This window comes from Chenopodium album, chromosome 5, assembly GCF_948465745.1.
Source record: "Chenopodium album chromosome 5, dcCheAlbu1.1, whole genome shotgun sequence".
Lineage (NCBI taxonomy): Eukaryota > Viridiplantae > Streptophyta > Magnoliopsida > Caryophyllales > Amaranthaceae > Chenopodium > Chenopodium album.
The window spans coordinates 18,504,003-18,521,211 of record NC_137838.1 but is presented as its reverse complement, the minus strand read 5'-3'; the positions used below and the strand labels follow the sequence as shown (position 1 = coordinate 18,521,211).

General features: G+C 36.1%; 2 long non-coding RNA genes across 2 annotated transcripts; both read left to right on the top strand.

Annotated features, from left to right (window-relative positions):
* The first annotated feature begins 13,032 nt into the window (after window positions 1-13,032).
* Window positions 13,033-13,513, top strand: LOC145630554 (uncharacterized). Its single transcript, XR_014112091.1, has 3 exons — window positions 13,033-13,060; window positions 13,154-13,341; window positions 13,451-13,513. It is a non-coding gene; the product is annotated as an uncharacterized LOC145630554 (long non-coding RNA).
* Window positions 13,514-13,546: 33 nt separating this feature from the next.
* On the top strand, window positions 13,547-13,944 carry LOC145630553 (uncharacterized). The gene is made up of 3 exons (XR_014112090.1): window positions 13,547-13,561; window positions 13,654-13,738; window positions 13,851-13,944. It is a non-coding gene; the product is annotated as an uncharacterized LOC145630553 (long non-coding RNA).
* The last annotated feature ends 3,265 nt before the right edge of the window (window positions 13,945-17,209 follow it).

Sequence of the window (17,209 nt, the reverse complement as noted above, 5' to 3'; positions counted from 1 at the left end):
ACATACTCTTCACCCCTCTAAAATCCTTAGGCTTCCTTTTTTGCTTTCTTTGGGTCGTAGGTTGTGTAGGAAGATCATTCAAACCAATTAAACATATTTTCCTTCTCACATTTTGGCAATTTTTGTTTTTACTTGCTTGAGATAATTTTTAATCTGTAATAGAAAGGAAATAATAGTTGAGAAATTTTTACTACAGGATATAAAAATTACCTCGATACTATTGACATTGTAGCCCTTTTTTGGTTTTAGGGGTTGCATTTCAGGTTAAGCTCAAAAATAAAGAGATCATGCTTAGAAGTTACCTGACCATGTGGTTTGGAGAAAGTGCGCCAAATAATGTTAGCATAATTTTTGACAAAGCTCGCCAATCAGCTCCTTGCATTGTGTCATGCTCTTTGACAAACTTCACTCCATTGTCCATGTATAGTGATACAAAGTACCTTTTGAAGTACAGTTTTTAAGAAGTGATAATACTAAAGTTATCATGTAAAATTACATTGAAAAAAGGAAGTGTTCTTTTACAAGCTTATATATTTGTTATCTTGTGGTAATTTTTTGTGCTCTTTATTAATTGTTTTATTTGGAAGTTGTTGTTGTAAACCTTTGAGTTATATATTCATCTGTAGCATGGGAATCCGTGATCATTACTATTATCAAAGAGAGAAATATCACTTAATGACAATAATAGAGAGTTTAGAGAGAATATAGTAGTATATTCCTATTAGCATATGCACAGGTATATATATATATATATATATATGTATATATATATATAAGTTATATATTCATCTGTAGCATGGGAATCCGTGATCATTACTATTATCAAAGAGAGAAATATCACTTAATGACAATAATAGAGAGTTTAGAGAGAATATAGTAGTATATTCCTATTAGCATATGCACAGGTATATATATATATATATATATATATATATATATATATATATATATATATATATATATATATGTATATGTATATATATATATATATATGTATATATATATATATATATATATGTATATATATATATATACATATACATATATATATACATATACATATATATATATATATATATATACACATATATATATATATACATATATATATATATACACATATATATATATATACACATATATATATATATACATATATATATATATATATACATATATATATATATATACATATATATATATATATACATATATATATATATATACATATATATATATATATACATATATATACAACCTAGAAAGTAGGGCTCGTAACATAACATCGGCCCAATAGAGCTAAATACATCATATGGCCAAATACCCCCCTCAAGTTGGAGCATGCAAATCACAAATGCCCAACTTGCCAAGTAAATACATGAATTGCTGCTTGTTCAACGCCTTAGTAAAAATGTCCGCAAGTTGATCCGTCATTTTCACGTACGACGGACTAATAACACCGTCCTGAATAGCATCGCGAACATATAATTACAAGGGTGTATGACTAGGACGTTGTCCACGGTCCAAAACAAGGGTAGAAGAAGCCGGATTGTTGCCGTCCGAACTGCCTTAAGTGGCAGCAGCAGGGGTGGGCACAGGGGGGCCGCGGCCTGCTGTGGCAGCCGCATGTGGGTTGCAGACCAAACTGCCAGCAGCAGCCGCACCCGAGTCAGCAGCAGAACCCAGCCCACCCGAGTCAGCAGCAGCAGAATCTGCTGGGGTTGGTGTCGGGGTTGGTTGAGGCATGCTGTCACGAGAACCATGGGCAGTGGAGGCTTCACCAATCTCGAGCACATGCTCAAGGTCTTCCAAAAAATCAATATCAATCCCCCCCTCAATAATAGGCACCCTTTCGGCACTAACATGAGAGTCACTCGGTTCTTCAATATGCATAAATGGGAACTCGTTTTCATGAAACTTTACATCTCGCGAGACAAAAATGTCACCCGTCTCTAAGTCATAAACCTTCTAACCCTCAAAAATGTCACCCGTCTCTAAGTCATAAACCTTCTAACCCTTCTTACCATGAGGATAGCCCACAAATACACATTTACAACTTCTAGGAGCAAATTTATCACCCTTAGCTTTTTTGTTATAAGCAAAGCAAAGACAACCAAACACCCGTAATTCATAAAAAGAAGGTGGTTTCCCAAAAAGAAGTTCATATGGTGTTTTATTAGATAACAAACGGGATGGAGTGCGGTTAATAAAGTAGACCTCTTCAAGAACACATTCTCCCCAAAAAGCTATTGGTAAGTGACCTTGAAACATCAAGGCACGACTAACATTTAGGATATGTTGGTGTTTACGCTCCACTCTCCCATTTTGTTGTGGTGTACCGACACAAGAAGTTTGAAAAAGAATGCCATGTTCATCAAAATAAGGGAGCATGGGTTTAAATTCTGTACCATTATCACTCCGCACACATTTCACAGTGACATCAAATTGGCATTTAATCATAGCAAAAAAAGAGCAAAAAAAAGAATTAACTTCGGTTTTGTCATTCAATAAATAAACCCAAACACCTCTCGAATAATCATCAACAATTGTCAAAAAATAGTGAGCACCACAAGTAGAAGGTATTTTATAAGACCCCCACAAATCACGATGTATTAATTCAAAAATACGACTAGCTCTACTATCACTAATAGGAAAACTATCCCGTGATTGTTTAGCCTGTGGGCAAACGGTACAATCTTTATTCAGAGATTTATTGCTAGAACTAGAAATGTCACTAATAGTAGGCACTAACTTGATAATGTTATCCGACGGATGTCCCTAACGACGATGCCACAACTCAAAGGTGGAAACTTCCGGATTAGTCACCGCACATACTTTAGGAATTCGCCGAAAGTAATATAGTCCATCTATCCGTTCACCGGCTTCAATCAGGCTCCCCGAGATTTGGTCCTGTATAGCACATAAAGAGTCAATGAATCGGACAAAACATTAGAATCATCAATCATTTTAGACACCGATGTTAAATTGCAAGTTAATTTGGGAACAAAGCGAACATTGTCAAGTATGAGGCCATCTGCCAAACACACTTGACCCTCCTTAGTGGCCATAACATGAGCACCATCCGGGAATCCGTTGGGATAAGGAGAAATATTTTGCACATTTATCAAACAATAGTCATTCCCGGTAACATGATGGGAAGCGCCTGTATCGACAATCCAAGATAAAGAAATAGGCTCACCAGTCATCTTATCTTGTTGGTTACTATTAACCATATTTAACAACATACGAACGTGTTCTGGTTGGAGATCAGATAAAGCTGCAAGAGTATCATGAGAAGGTCCGGCAGAAGCACCAAGTGGACTGCTCACTGCATTAGTTCGAGCCTTGGGCTTGGTGGAGTCAGTAGCAGCAGCGTGAGAAGCAGGGGCAGCAGCCGTAGCAGGGGCTTTGCTGCCATGACCCTGCTGCTGCTGGGCAGAGGACGCACCACCCCCTTTCTTGGCATATTTTTCCAGCCACCAATCTGGAAATCCGTGGATCAAAAGACAACCAAAATTTTCATGCCCCGATCGTTTACAATGATTGCAGAACAGCTTGGCTTTATCAGAACGAGGAGTAGATTGGAACAAACGCCGGTCAGAGGGTAGAGCAAAGACTTGGGCTTCGGTTTTCTCCATATGTGCCTTCCCTTGAGCAATGGTAAGAGAATGTTCCTCCTGGAGGAAAGCTTGATAAGCACGATCAATGGTCGGCGGAGGTTGTTGAGACAAGAAGTTGGTGCGCACAACAGAATATTTATCATCATCAATTCCGAACAAAAATTGATGCAATTTTTCCTCTTCTCTATCAAGTTCATATCACTACACCAAAAACTAGATTAGAGATCGCAAAATATAGAACGGTTATCAAAGATAGGCGTTCTCCAGAAGAATATAGAACGTATTTATGTAAGAGGCGTCCTGTATGTAAATACATATAGAACGGTTAGCATAGATAATCGTTCTCTATTTTTTTACTCTAAAATATCTTTAAAAAATAATTACTTATTATAGATGATATAGAACGGTCATCTTAACAACCGTTTTGTATTGTATTAATTAATTTTTTTTTATTAGGAGGAAAAAATATACACAGCAATAATTTACCCAAATTAATTAAACAGATTAAAAGGAATTGAAAAGCGCGCTCCTCTTTTCACTTTCAGGGGGTGTTTGGTATAAATATTGTAAATGAAACGGAAAGGATTCAAATAAGTAGGGGAAAAGGTAATGATAAACGTTACCTTTACTATATGTTTGGTATCCTAATGGAATGGAAACAATTTGAGTAGATTGTGATTGAGTAAGGAAACGTATTTTGTTTCCACTAGTTTGTCAAGAGTAACAAATTGGGGGATTTCGTTACCCTTAGGAAACGGTATTTGTTACTTTAAACATATACCAAACAAATAGAAATGGAAACACTTAATTGAATCCGTTTCCTACATCTAAAATTACTATACCAAACATCCCCTCAGTTTCACATTCTTATCACTTTCACTTTAACTATAGCTTTAAAAAAAAATACTGCTTGTTTATTGCTTTCGTGAAACCTCCACCACTGTCATAACTTCAGCCGCTGACTCACCGCCGCACTACCGCTCCACCGCCGCACCACCGATCGTCGCACAACTTCTGAGCACCACACCACTCCTCTGAGGTAGGTTCGAATCTTCTTGTTATAGAGTAATTGAATTTTGATTATTTGTCAATTGAACTGCATGCATCATTCGAAATATGAAGGAAACATAATTAAATTCATAGTTTTCATCTATTAAATTAATTTGCAATTTGAATTTTAGGTGATTGAAAAAAAAAACTTCAAAGTTCTAATTTTAGGGTTAAATTCAATCGATTGTTTGTATGAAAATATTTCAGTTGAATTGCCATAAGTTCAATCAAATTCCCCTTAATTTTGTCGAATTACATTTATTTCAATAGTAATCAAAATAATTTTAGCCAAATTAATCTTACCTAAGTTCAATTTAGAACCCTTATCACATAAAGAAAGAAGGGTAGGGGAAATTGATTACCACTGGATTATTGAATTGTGCTCTATTCATTTCAAATATTCTGCAATAAATTTTAGAAATATTGATTCACTTGCTTTTCTTTCATAAAAGGGTTGGTTATGAGATCTTGTGATTGAAACTATGTGATGATAAAATCTGATTCTAGTAATGTATAAGAGTAGTCATGGTTTTCACTATGCTTACAACGATGAGTAAGGAGTGTGTTTTTGTGGAATTTGTGCAGCAGATTGTGAAGAGTGAAGAGAGAGGGAATCATAATACGTGGACTCTGGTACTGAATTTATAATATTGGCTTTTTATGGGGTTGTTGCATGTATATTAAATATTGGTAAAGGTGGGGCCTCGTATAAATATATCTTTCACTTTAGAACAATGTTGGGCATAATTGACTTGATAAAGTTCGCATAACAAAGATGGTCCAATAATTACATTATATGCAAACACATTATAATATTGTATCATTAATCTGCACCAATAAAAGAGATTCTTATACTTTAGTAGTTGCAGAGCTTAAATAAATTGTTATTTACATATAAAAGTGAGTTTATTAGGTTGTTTTTATTTACATTGTTGTAGGCATTAACTATTGTAGTGTATGTTAAAATTATATCCATAAGTATATAGTAGTTATGTTTGTGACTTGTGTGTGTTTATTTTTATTTTTAAGTTTCTAGTTTGTAGAAATGGACCGAACTTAGATAACCACAAAAAAATTAGGGGATCCAGAATACGAAGCTGGAGTTATGGAATTTATTAAATTCGCTTTGGCAAATAATAGTGAAGGGCGTGATAAATTGCCATGTCCTTGTTAGATCTTCCATAATCTTATGTATCACAAAGCTGATGTGATACTTAATCATTTGAGTAAAAGGAAATTTGATAGAACATATACTTGCTGGCATCGTCATGGTGAAAAAAGGGAAGAAATTTCAAGCAAGGATGCTCCAGGCCATAATACCGATGAGGGTAACGAATTAGAGGACATGACGAGTCAATTCGTACACAGAGTAGATGATGATCCCAATGCGATGGAAGAATTGTTGAGTGATTCTGAGAAGCCTTTATATGAAGGGTGTAAGTAAACAAAGCTATCTGCTTCACTTAAGCTATACAATTTAAAGGTGGGTCATAGTTGGAAAGATAAGAGTTTTACAGCATTACTTGAGTTCTTGATAGATGTCCTTCCATCTGATAATGTTTTTCCAAAGAATACATATAGGGAAAAAAAACATTATGCACAATGGGTTTGCGTTATGAAAAAATTCATGTGTGTCCCTATGATTGCATACTTTATCGAAATGAAAATGAATCAGAAAAGAGTTGCCCAGAGTGTAATCTCTCAAGGTACAAGAAAAAGGAAGGAGTGCCAGCTAAGGTTTTGTGGTATTTTCCAATTATTCCTAGGTTTAAACGGATGTATTCAGACCCGGTAGATGCAGAGAAGTTGACATGGCATAAATTTGGTCGGAAAAAGGATGGGTTACTTAGACACCCGGCTGACTCACCGCAATGGAGATTTATTGATGGACAATTTCCTGATTTTGGTAGTGAAGAACGTAACCTTAGTAGCATCCATAGTACATGGCCGGTCATGCTAGTGGATTATAACTTACCTCCTTCGTTATGCATGAAAAGAAAGTACATTATGTTGTCAATGCTTATTTCTGGACCTAAACAACCAGGAAATGACATCGATGTGTATTTGGCACCTCTCATTGACGACTTAAAGTTGTTGTGGGAAGAAGGTGTAGAAGTGTTTGATGCTAATAGGAATGAAATGTTCAATTTAAGAGAAATGTTATTTTGCACCATACAAGATTATCCAGCATATGGTAATCTTTCTGGCTATTCTGTAAAAGGGGAAGGTGGTTGTCCTATATGTGAAGATGGTTGGAAAGGTAAATGGTTATCGGCATCTAGAAAGACGGTCTAGTATGATCATCGTCCATTTCTTCCTTTAGATCATAAGTATCGTCGAATGAAGAAAGCTTTTAATGGGGAAAAAAAATTTAAAAATCGCCCAAAATTCTTTACTAGCCAAGAAGTATTTGAAAAGGTGAAAGACATTCAACTTACTTTTGGCAAGTTAAAGAAAAATAAAGATGCCATTCCTAAGAAAGGGTACAAGAAGTGTTGTGATTTTTGGCGTCTTCCTTATTGGAGATTTCTCTTTGTCCGACATTCTCTGGATATTATGCATATCGAAAAGAATGTGTTTGATAGTTTGATTGGCACACTATTGAATATCTCGGGGAAGACAAAAGACGGTGTTAATGCTCGACTTGACTTGAAGAAAATGAATATGAGAAATGAGCTCCATGCCGTTGAGACTGGAAAACGGGACTATTTGCAACCAGCTGCTTATACACTGTCTAAGAATGAGAAAGTTGAGCTTTGTGCATCCTTAGCCGGAGTTAAAGTGCATGAGGGTTATTCCTCAAACATTTCTTCTCTTGTTTCAATGGAGAATTTGAAACTCGTGGGTTTGAAGTCTCATGACTGCCATGTTCTTATGCAAGATCTCTTACCTACTGCTATTCGTTCAATTTTGCCAAAAAATGTACGATATGCCATTATTAGGTTATGTCTTTTCTTTAAGGCAATCTACAGTAAAGTCATCAATCCAAAAGATTTGGATTCCTTAGAAACTGAAATTGCTGTTATTTTGTGTCAATTAGAGATGTACTTTCCCCCGGCTTTTTTTGATGTAATGATACATTTGCCGGTTCATTTGGTAAGGGAGATTAGATTTTGTGGTCCCGTGCACAATAGAGCTCAATAGGCCTTCGAAAGACAAATGAAAACTTATAAGGGGTATGTTAAGAATGCTTATCGACCTGAGGCTTGTATCGCTGAGAGAATGCTTTATGAGTTAGCTATGGAATATTGCCTTGAAAGTTTAGGAGATATGAGGACAGTAGGGATTTCTACTTCTCGACACAGTGACACACTTTAGGGTAAGGGAACCTTAGGTTGTAGAGAACTTGACTTGTCTCCTGAAAAGTGGCACATGGCCCACACATATATTCTTTTCAATGAAGATGAAATTGCACCGTATATTAATAGACATATGACTTTTTTGAAGATGCATAATCGAAAGGCTAGCTCCAAATCTTTGGCTACTGAACAAAGTAAAACATTTCATCTTTGGCTCAAGGATCAAGTATTGAAAGAGATCAAAAAATTCCCCCACAAAATGTTTCTGACCGACTTAGGAGTTTAGCTAATGGTCCTGATTTCTCTGCCTCATTTTTCTCTAGTTATGCCATTAATGGCTACACCTTTAATACTAGGGACCAAGATGATAAAAGCACTATGCAAAACAGCGGGGTATGTGTTGAAGCAGAAGCGATGCATTTGTCTAGTGCTAAAGATAATCGACCTGTTTATAGCAAAATGCAGTATTATGGGGTAATTGAAGAGATATGTGAGTTGCATTATATGGGTTTTTCGATACCTATTTTTGGTAGCAAATGGGCTGACAATAATAACAATGTTGTATGCGATGGTTTATTGCATACTACTATGAATCTCAACAAGATAGGTCATACAGAAGATCCATACATTTTGGCTAGTCAAGCTAAACAAGTGTTTTATGTTATTGACCCGTGTGATAAAAGAAAATCAGTTTTTGTCACATCGAAACCTCGATATGTCATTGATGACAATGATGAAAATATTTCTTATGAGGAGAGGTCTACCCCTAGTGAGGTACAAAATGTGGATGATAGTCTTGATGATACAACAACATACATACGTAGTGATCATGAGGAAGGGACTTGGCATGAAAAAAAAAATTGTGATGCTAATAATCGACCTAAAAAGCGGTGTCGTACAGGTTATTATGCTACTAAAAAATCTGATTCTTGTGGTTCTTGTATTGAAATTTATAATCTATTCTTGATATACAGTTTTTAGACAGATGCTTTATTTTATTTGGTTTTAATGACACTTCTTAGAGATGATTTCTAATATATTTGTATGTTTGCAAGTTGATGTCAAAAAAGAGAAAGCAAGCAAGTACTAATGAGGCCTCTGAAACTGGCGAGGCTGAAGAATCTGCTGAGTGTGAGAATCAAAGGGGTCGTACAGTTGCTGCAGTAGTTGGAAAAGCAATTTTGAGTGGCGTCAAAATCCCCTTGGAATGGAATCAGAATAAAGTGCAAATTGGGGAAAATAGATATATCTTTTCATCATACATTGGTGTAGTTGTTCGTGAAAGAGTGAATATAAATTATCGCGACTGGGAGGAAGTTCCGAAAGAAGTTATTGATGACCTCTTTAAATTCATTACGGTAAGATTAAAGGCTTTTTTATTACTTCCATGATCATGAGTTAGTTGCAGAATTGGAGAATACTTTGTTCTGTTGTTTGTAGACTGTGAATTGGAGAATTTGGTAGGGTTGGATTTCTTTTTTTTTTTTTGTTTTTCCCCATGAAATTCCCATATCTTCTTAATTCTAACACATTGATTTAAAATTTGTGCCTTTTAGTGAAATTTTAAAAAAATCTAGTTCATTTCAATGCCATTACCACCATTGAGACTGACCGCATGTAATGACTGGTAGCTAATAGCCATTGTGATGTTCTTTCTTATCTCTTGACTAGAAATACAGTCACATGTGCCATGTTTGAATATAGCTACAAGTACATGTGGTTTATGTTCCTGCTCTAATAGCTTGCCAACAATAAGAGCTCCCTCCACACCAATTTTTTTAGCAATGGTGTAAACAGGGGTCTGCAATATAATGATAAATAGAATCATTTAGGATGATAGTATTGATAAAATCTAATCTGTCAGAGATAATAACATATTCAGCCATGCTCCAATCGTAGCAGCAACACGAGGAACAGGCCTTTTATCCATGGCAAGCAATTTTAGAGCATATGTCCTAATAGAAAACTCCAATTTAAATTACTCACCACAACAGCAGAAGCAAAAGTGAGGGATTAATCTGATGTATCACAAGCTACTTGTTTTTTTTTTAAATCTATCAAAAGCTACATTACTAAGCCATTCAAAAACAAATAAAGTAATCTTGTAATAACAAATTACAAGTATTACCAGTTTAAATCTGATGTTCTGACTCACCAGTTTATCTGATGTTCTGACTCACAGAGTGAAGGATTGTTGTGCTTGTTTGTGTTCATCCCACTTGTATGCATATATGTAAATAAGTACAGGAGGCTATTGTGCATACGCATGCTGGGATCATTCTTCCCACTTGTTTGTCCAGTGATGTGATAGGTGGGAACTGAATGCTGAAGCTATCTGGTGGGGTTTACAGCTTGCTAGAGAGGCTGGCTGATGAAAATAATCATAGAGTGATTCACAGTTGGTTATCCAGGCCTTGAAAACAGCTCGGAGGGAAGGAGTTTGTTCCATTTAATCATTGATGAGATGCTAGTTCGTTCCATTTCATCATTGATGATATTATTGATGTAGCTGAATCTGATTTATCTACATAATTTCTCCCTTGATGGGGTTTCTAAAAAAAAAGATGAATAAAAAAAGAAAATCAAGACTGCAGTGTGGCTTCCAGAGAATGATCAAGCCTCATAAAAGCTTGTTTATTCGAATTCAAGTATTGTTTTGATATATGAATTTAGGTATTGTCATATCTAATATCTTTTATTTGAATTGTGCAGAGAGGATTTATAGTGCCAGAAGAACGTAGAAATTACGTATTAGGGAGAGCTTCAATCCGGTGGAGAGCTTTCAAGGCCAGATTAAGAAAGGATTGGATGTACGACACCAAGGGAGTAAATCCAAATGTGATTATAAAGAAGCCACCTTCAATTTATCCATTTATAACACAAGCTGATTGGACCAAGTTCATTCAAACATATACTGATGATACGTTTAAGGTAATCTTTGAATTATAGCCCATAACTAATCATAGCTATGAAAAAACCTTTGAAAACTGGGAACTTGACTTGTTTGTACATTATTATATTGAAAGGAACTAAGTGACAAGAATCGAGAGAGGACGAAAATGAACACTTCAAGATATCGAGGAGGTCGAAAAGGGTACTTGTATTATGAACAAGAGATTGTAAGTTTAGAAATGATTATGTCAGATTTTTTGTTGATTTTTTTAAAGGAGTAACAGTAAATAATCAATTAAGGGAAGACTTTTACTTGTTAAATGGCATTGTGTTATTTATATTGTCAGGCTGCTGAACTGAAATGAATATGTCAGATTTTTTTGTTGATTTTTTTTAAGGAATAACAGTAAATAATCAATTAAGGGAAGACTTTTAGTTGTTAAATGACATTGTGTTATCTGTATTTTTAGGCTGCTGAACTTCATAAACAAGGAGTGCAAGTTAGAGACGTGCCTCGACATTTGGTTTGGATAAGAGCTCATTCCAGACAAAAAGATGGTGCAATGACCTTTGACAATCCTACTGATTTTGAAATAGCTCAAACAATTGTGAGTTTGTTTCTATTTTTGAATCAAATAAATTATTTGGCTATAATAGATTACACTACCTTAATTAGGTTATTTATTATTGATGTCAGAAAGCATTGGAGGCTCAACAAATCCAAGGAGAAATTGAGGCCACTGGCCGGAATGATATACTAGCGAGAGCATTAAAGAGTCCTGAACATGGTGGTTGTGTTAGGGGCGTTGGGTCGGGTGTTACAAATAAGATGTACTTTGGCTATAACAAACCATTACCACAAAGTCAATTGTAATCAGATCTTAAGTGTCTCAAATCAAAATTAGAAAATGTGGTTAACACACAAAATTTGTTATTGTCTTACTTAATGTCAAGTGGTCAGGTTAACGCGGAGCAATTGAAAGAACTTGGTAATTCAAATGGAAACCAAGTTGCCCACCAGTTAGCGGGTATCCAAGCTGGTGGATCTGGTGGCCAAGGTTTAGATGGCCTTGTCTTGGGTCGTGAGAGTTGGCTTCAAGGTCTTAGCTTACAACTTGCCTCAAAGCAAAACAAAGTTACCCATCAGTTAGCAAGTGTCCAAAAGGGTGGTTCTGGTGGTGAAGAGTTAGATGATCATTTAGATGTCTTTGGCTCCAAAGGTGACCAAGGGGTTCGAGGTTTCAACTTCCAAGAGCCGAATGTTCAAGCGTTTGAGGTTCAACCCGAGCCATACCATGTTGCGAAGCCTGAGGAGGAATATGTGCTAGAAAATGAGAATTTGGAAACACATGTACTCAATAATGAACAAGACATTACTGACCAACCATTTCCAAAGGTAACATTATTTCATAATACTTATGTTTGATGTAAGTACATATATCCTAGATTACTCTGATGGTGTTAAATTATAGACTACTACATCTTATCAATCCACAAAAGGTTTATTAATACCATAATCCATATTTAGGGAGTTGATAGTCTTTGTTCCTTGGCAATTAAGAGTGACAAAGGGGTCGATATAGTTGCTATTGGAGAAGTGTATGTTGGGATGGAAGGAGAAGTTGTCAAGCATCATTTCAAGCCCGTCCCAAGTGGTCATTATCGAGTTTGTGTTAAAGAAGAAATAACCCAAATGCACCTCTGCCATGTCCTGAAGGGGAGATAAGATTCATTTGTCAAACTTTAAATTATTATTTAATATGTCCTTCTCACTTGGTTTTTCCTATAAAGAAGGTAAAATTCAGTTTTAAATTATAATTATCTGTCACATTATATAAATACGATCATCCTGTTTTTTTTTTTTTTTTTTTTTTTTTTGCTGATTTTTTTCCTGTGATTATATGACAAGGCTGATAAGCATGTCCCTAAAGAAATCACTGCACCATCTCCACACTTGCCATCATCACAATCATCATGCACTCGAAAGTACACAATAACTCATGCTGATAAGTTGAAGTTGACTTCTAATTTGGTTAGAGTATTTAAGGATGTGGCTATTGCAATGAAAACGAGCGGTAAAACCAAATCTTTTACAGTTTTGGCTAGAGTGTTTCAAAATGAGCAATGTGTTACCCTTGATTATGAAGACATGCTTGACTGGAGAGAGATAAAATCGTCACACATGTCAATTTTAATGATGTAAGTGTTGTATCCTTTGCCATTTCTAGGTTAAATTTATAACGCTTTTTGATTAATGAGCTAATAACTTTAAATGAATATTTGCTATGCAAGGTATATGAGTGAGATTGTTCATACAGAGGTATCTCAGGGTTGTATGGATTTTGTGATTGCAACTATCTATCCCCGTATGCTCCAACGGTGGAAAAAGACGATGATCGATGTGACTATCTAGCTAGGCTATTTTCATGTAATGATGCCAAAAACAAAAATCAGCTCTTCTTTGCCCCGTATTATGAGGAGTAAGTGCATATGAGTCTATCACATATTTTTTATTTTTTATTAGTTTTATTTCTAATTCCTTTTAAACATTCATTATTGTATTTGAATTTATTGTTTTAATCAATATAGTGGACATTGGATGTTGGTTGTTATTTGTCCATGGGTTGGTTTGGTGCATTGGCTAGATCCCGCGGGAGTAGAAGATGAACCTTCTAAATTTGCTCAAACAATAATCAACAAGTATGTGCTAGATTACTTATTTTGTTACATGTTAACTTCTTTTTATGAAAGTATTTCAATACTATTACTCTAATATTTTGATAATTACTTAGGGCAATGATCAATTTTAGCGCAGAACATCGAAAGGATATCACAAAAATAAAGAAGAAACCTTACATTAAATGGATAAGCATAGAGGTATTTGTATCTTTAATATAATTTTGCAATGCTTAGTACATAATATATGTTGATACATTATATATAACTAGGTGTTTCATTTAACCCTCCCCTTTTTTTTGGTTTGTATTAGTGTCCTCGTCAAGCTAATGGCTCTAGTGATAGTGGATATTACGTTTGTCGCTACATGATTAAGACAATTGAATCTAGGCAAATGATCATCCCCGACAAGGTACGACATTTAGTGTTAATGTATTTTGAGTAGCTGATGCACACATCTGACTATACTCTCTAAAATTTGTAGTTTTTGCACAATTATGCTCTCTAAAATTACTACAGGGCCCTACAATGGTGGGTCTAGGGTTGTTTTGAGATTTTATTTGTTGGGTTTTGATGGGAAATTTGTGAATGTACCTCAGTTTGTTTGTAGTCAAAATGGGGTTAGTTTTGATAGGAAATTGGGTGTGATTGTGGATGTAAGTCATGGGATGAAGGTTATGATTTCTAAAACGATTAATTATTTGGCTTTGTACTCAGCTTCAGGGGGGAAAGTATGGGTTTTTGGGGTGAAATTGATTGGGGATGGGAGGAGTTTGAGGTTAGTGAAGTGTGCTGTGATTGAATCATGTAATTTTTTACCATCAATGTTATCCAAACACACTGTTAAGGTGGGGTTAGAGTAGGCTTACATTCCCCATTCACTGTGAGGAAATGATACTTTTTTGTTTGTCTTCTCAGTGCTATTGATATCTTATAGCATGTTTTCATGATTTTTGGATTTTGATTTATATCCAACTGTGAAAATCAACCTCTGTTATCTTAGCATAGGAGGAATTAATTTAAATTGAGAATATATTTAGGGATTTTGTTGCATAATTTTGTCAAACTTATTAGAGGGTGCTGCTGGGAGATTTTTTTTTCCTTTGGGAAGCTTTCTAGTTACTTATGACTGTGGGTACGAATTCACTTGATCTCTGGATTATGATGTTTCAAGCTTACTTATTTAATATTCCTCTCCACCATCTCTTTTTTAAGACTCCAACGATTGTTGCACATAAGTTTTTACTGTGCTTGATGGTGAAAGAAAAGATTATTTTCTAAATGAGATATGTTGTGTCTGGTCTGGGATATGGGATAATGGTGGGATGTTGGATATGTCCTCCCTCTTGAATCAGAGTCCCATTGGTATCATGTTCCAAAGAGTAATGAGGGCACCTAATTGGGTTGGGCTTCGAATGTGAAGCGATATGTAATAGTTTGGCATATAGGGTGGGGCACTATGAGCAGTGACTTACATATGTGTTAAGGGTTGTGTGGAGAGTAAGCAGATAATTTTATAATGCAGAGAGAAGGCCCGTGATGGTAAAAAATTAAACCACTCCTGCTGGATGGAAAGGGGGTCGCTGTGTAGGTGGCTGAGATGGTGCTTGGGTCTCTTGGTTGGGACGTGGAGCAGCAAGTGCTTGCTGAGGTGGTAATAGGCTGATATGGTTCTTGGGCCACTTGGCTGGAACTGTGTACTAATATGTGCTACTCTGCTTGCTGCATTTTGTCAAAAAAGTAAAAAGATATACATATTTATATTTAATTAGATGAACTTAATTTATATAATTAACTAATATGTATGTATTTTACATTGTTTTGTAGTATTTTAAGCAAGTTCCTCAAACATATTCTCAACAAATGATCGACGAGCTTAGGGAAAGGTGGATTTCATATGTTACCGGATACCATCAACCAAATGACAACGATGATGATGATTTATGTGAATTGTAGATCAATATGGTATTGGTATATCTAAGCATAATTTTTTATTTTAATCAACATTAACTAGAAAGGTTTTTGATATTTAACTAACGTATTTGTTTGTATAGAACAAATTTTGTATGAATGATTCAATTTAATTGTGGTTGGATGTTTTAAATTATATATATGAAGTATATTTTGATGGCTTTCGTCGTATCTGGAAATATTTTTGTCAATTTTATTATACAGAAAGTTATATTGCACGTACAGGATCTTGGATTTATTTTATATATGAAATGTGAATATTTTCTTACAGGATATATAAATTTACAAGATATAAATGAAAGGAATGGTGTCCCTCAAACAAGTGTATTATTCTGATAGCGGGTTCAGAATTATTAGAAAGCTAATATATTCAGCAAGGTCAAGTGATCAGAATGCCTGGGTGGAGGCCGCTTCCGATCAGTAATATTAATATAATTAATATTACAGCTTAATCTTGACTGAACCCTTCGGGTCACACCCAAGCAAAATATACGAACCGACTCGACGAATTAATTCGAAAGAAATTAATTCGTCGCCCGAGTGTTAAATATTTAGACGTCGGTAATTCGAGCTTGGAGCGTCGAAACCGATCGTCGGAAGTCGAGTCAAAAATAATAAAAAGACGAGACACGCAAAAATAATAATAAATCGACCATATTCCCAAAATACCCCTAGCATCGGAGTGCCCCGAGCATCCGAATGCTAGGGGAAAAAATATCCTAGCATAGGTGGCGAGCAAGCACCAAGCCGAGCCTAGCTTGGCTGGCTAGGTGCATGCTAGCGCACCGTGCTAGCAGCCACGCACAGCAGCAGCTAGCTGCCGCAGCTAGTCATGCTAGCACAGCAGCACTAGCAGCCGCACAGCAGCAGCAAGCCCGCACCAAGTGCGTGGCTTGCGCGCACAGCAGCAGCCCGCACCTTGGTGCGGGGCTGGGTGCGGGCTGGGCTCGGGCTGGGCTCGTGGCTTGGGCCATAGGGCCGGTCACTATGGGAAGCTTGGGGAATATGGGAGCAAGTGGGTGAGGACATGTGGCACAAGGAGAGTATTGAGTGGGGAGCAAGTATGGTCCCCTACTCTCCATGTGGTCCTCACCAACCCATTTCACATGGTAATGCCACTTGTAGATTTATTATTAGTTTGCAATTTTAATTTAATTTAGCTTTAAATTAATTTGTGGAATTTCATGATCCCACATTGATGGGATAGAAATTCCCACTCATACTTTCTTCTATAAATACCAACCTTGGGATTTGGAGTAAAGTGCTTGAGTGGGAGTTAGAAAGAGCATTCCATATTTTTGGCAATACTCTTAAACTCCATTAACACTTGGGTTTTGGTCGGACCTTGCTAACTCCAAGGTAGCGGACCTAAAAAATCGTGTTCGTCCTTTGTGGGTGGATACCGTTGGAGGCGCGGCATTTGCGGTGCTCAAGGCTTTCAAGTAAGAGCCCGTTTTGTGAGGGCGAAGCTCGCTTCAAGGGTATGATTCGTTCTTCCTTTCCTTGTGATTATTTATTTATGCTTTATGGTTTTATTAATTACGAGTGGTTCCTTGGGTCGGGGTTGTTTCCGCGGTGAGTCGGACTCACCAAACCCCAACAGCGGTATCGGAGCCCTGTTCGTTTATTTTTATAATCATGTTTTTAAAGGTTTATTTTGGCTTATTTTTCTGGTTTAAGTTGCTAATTAGATTAGTAGCT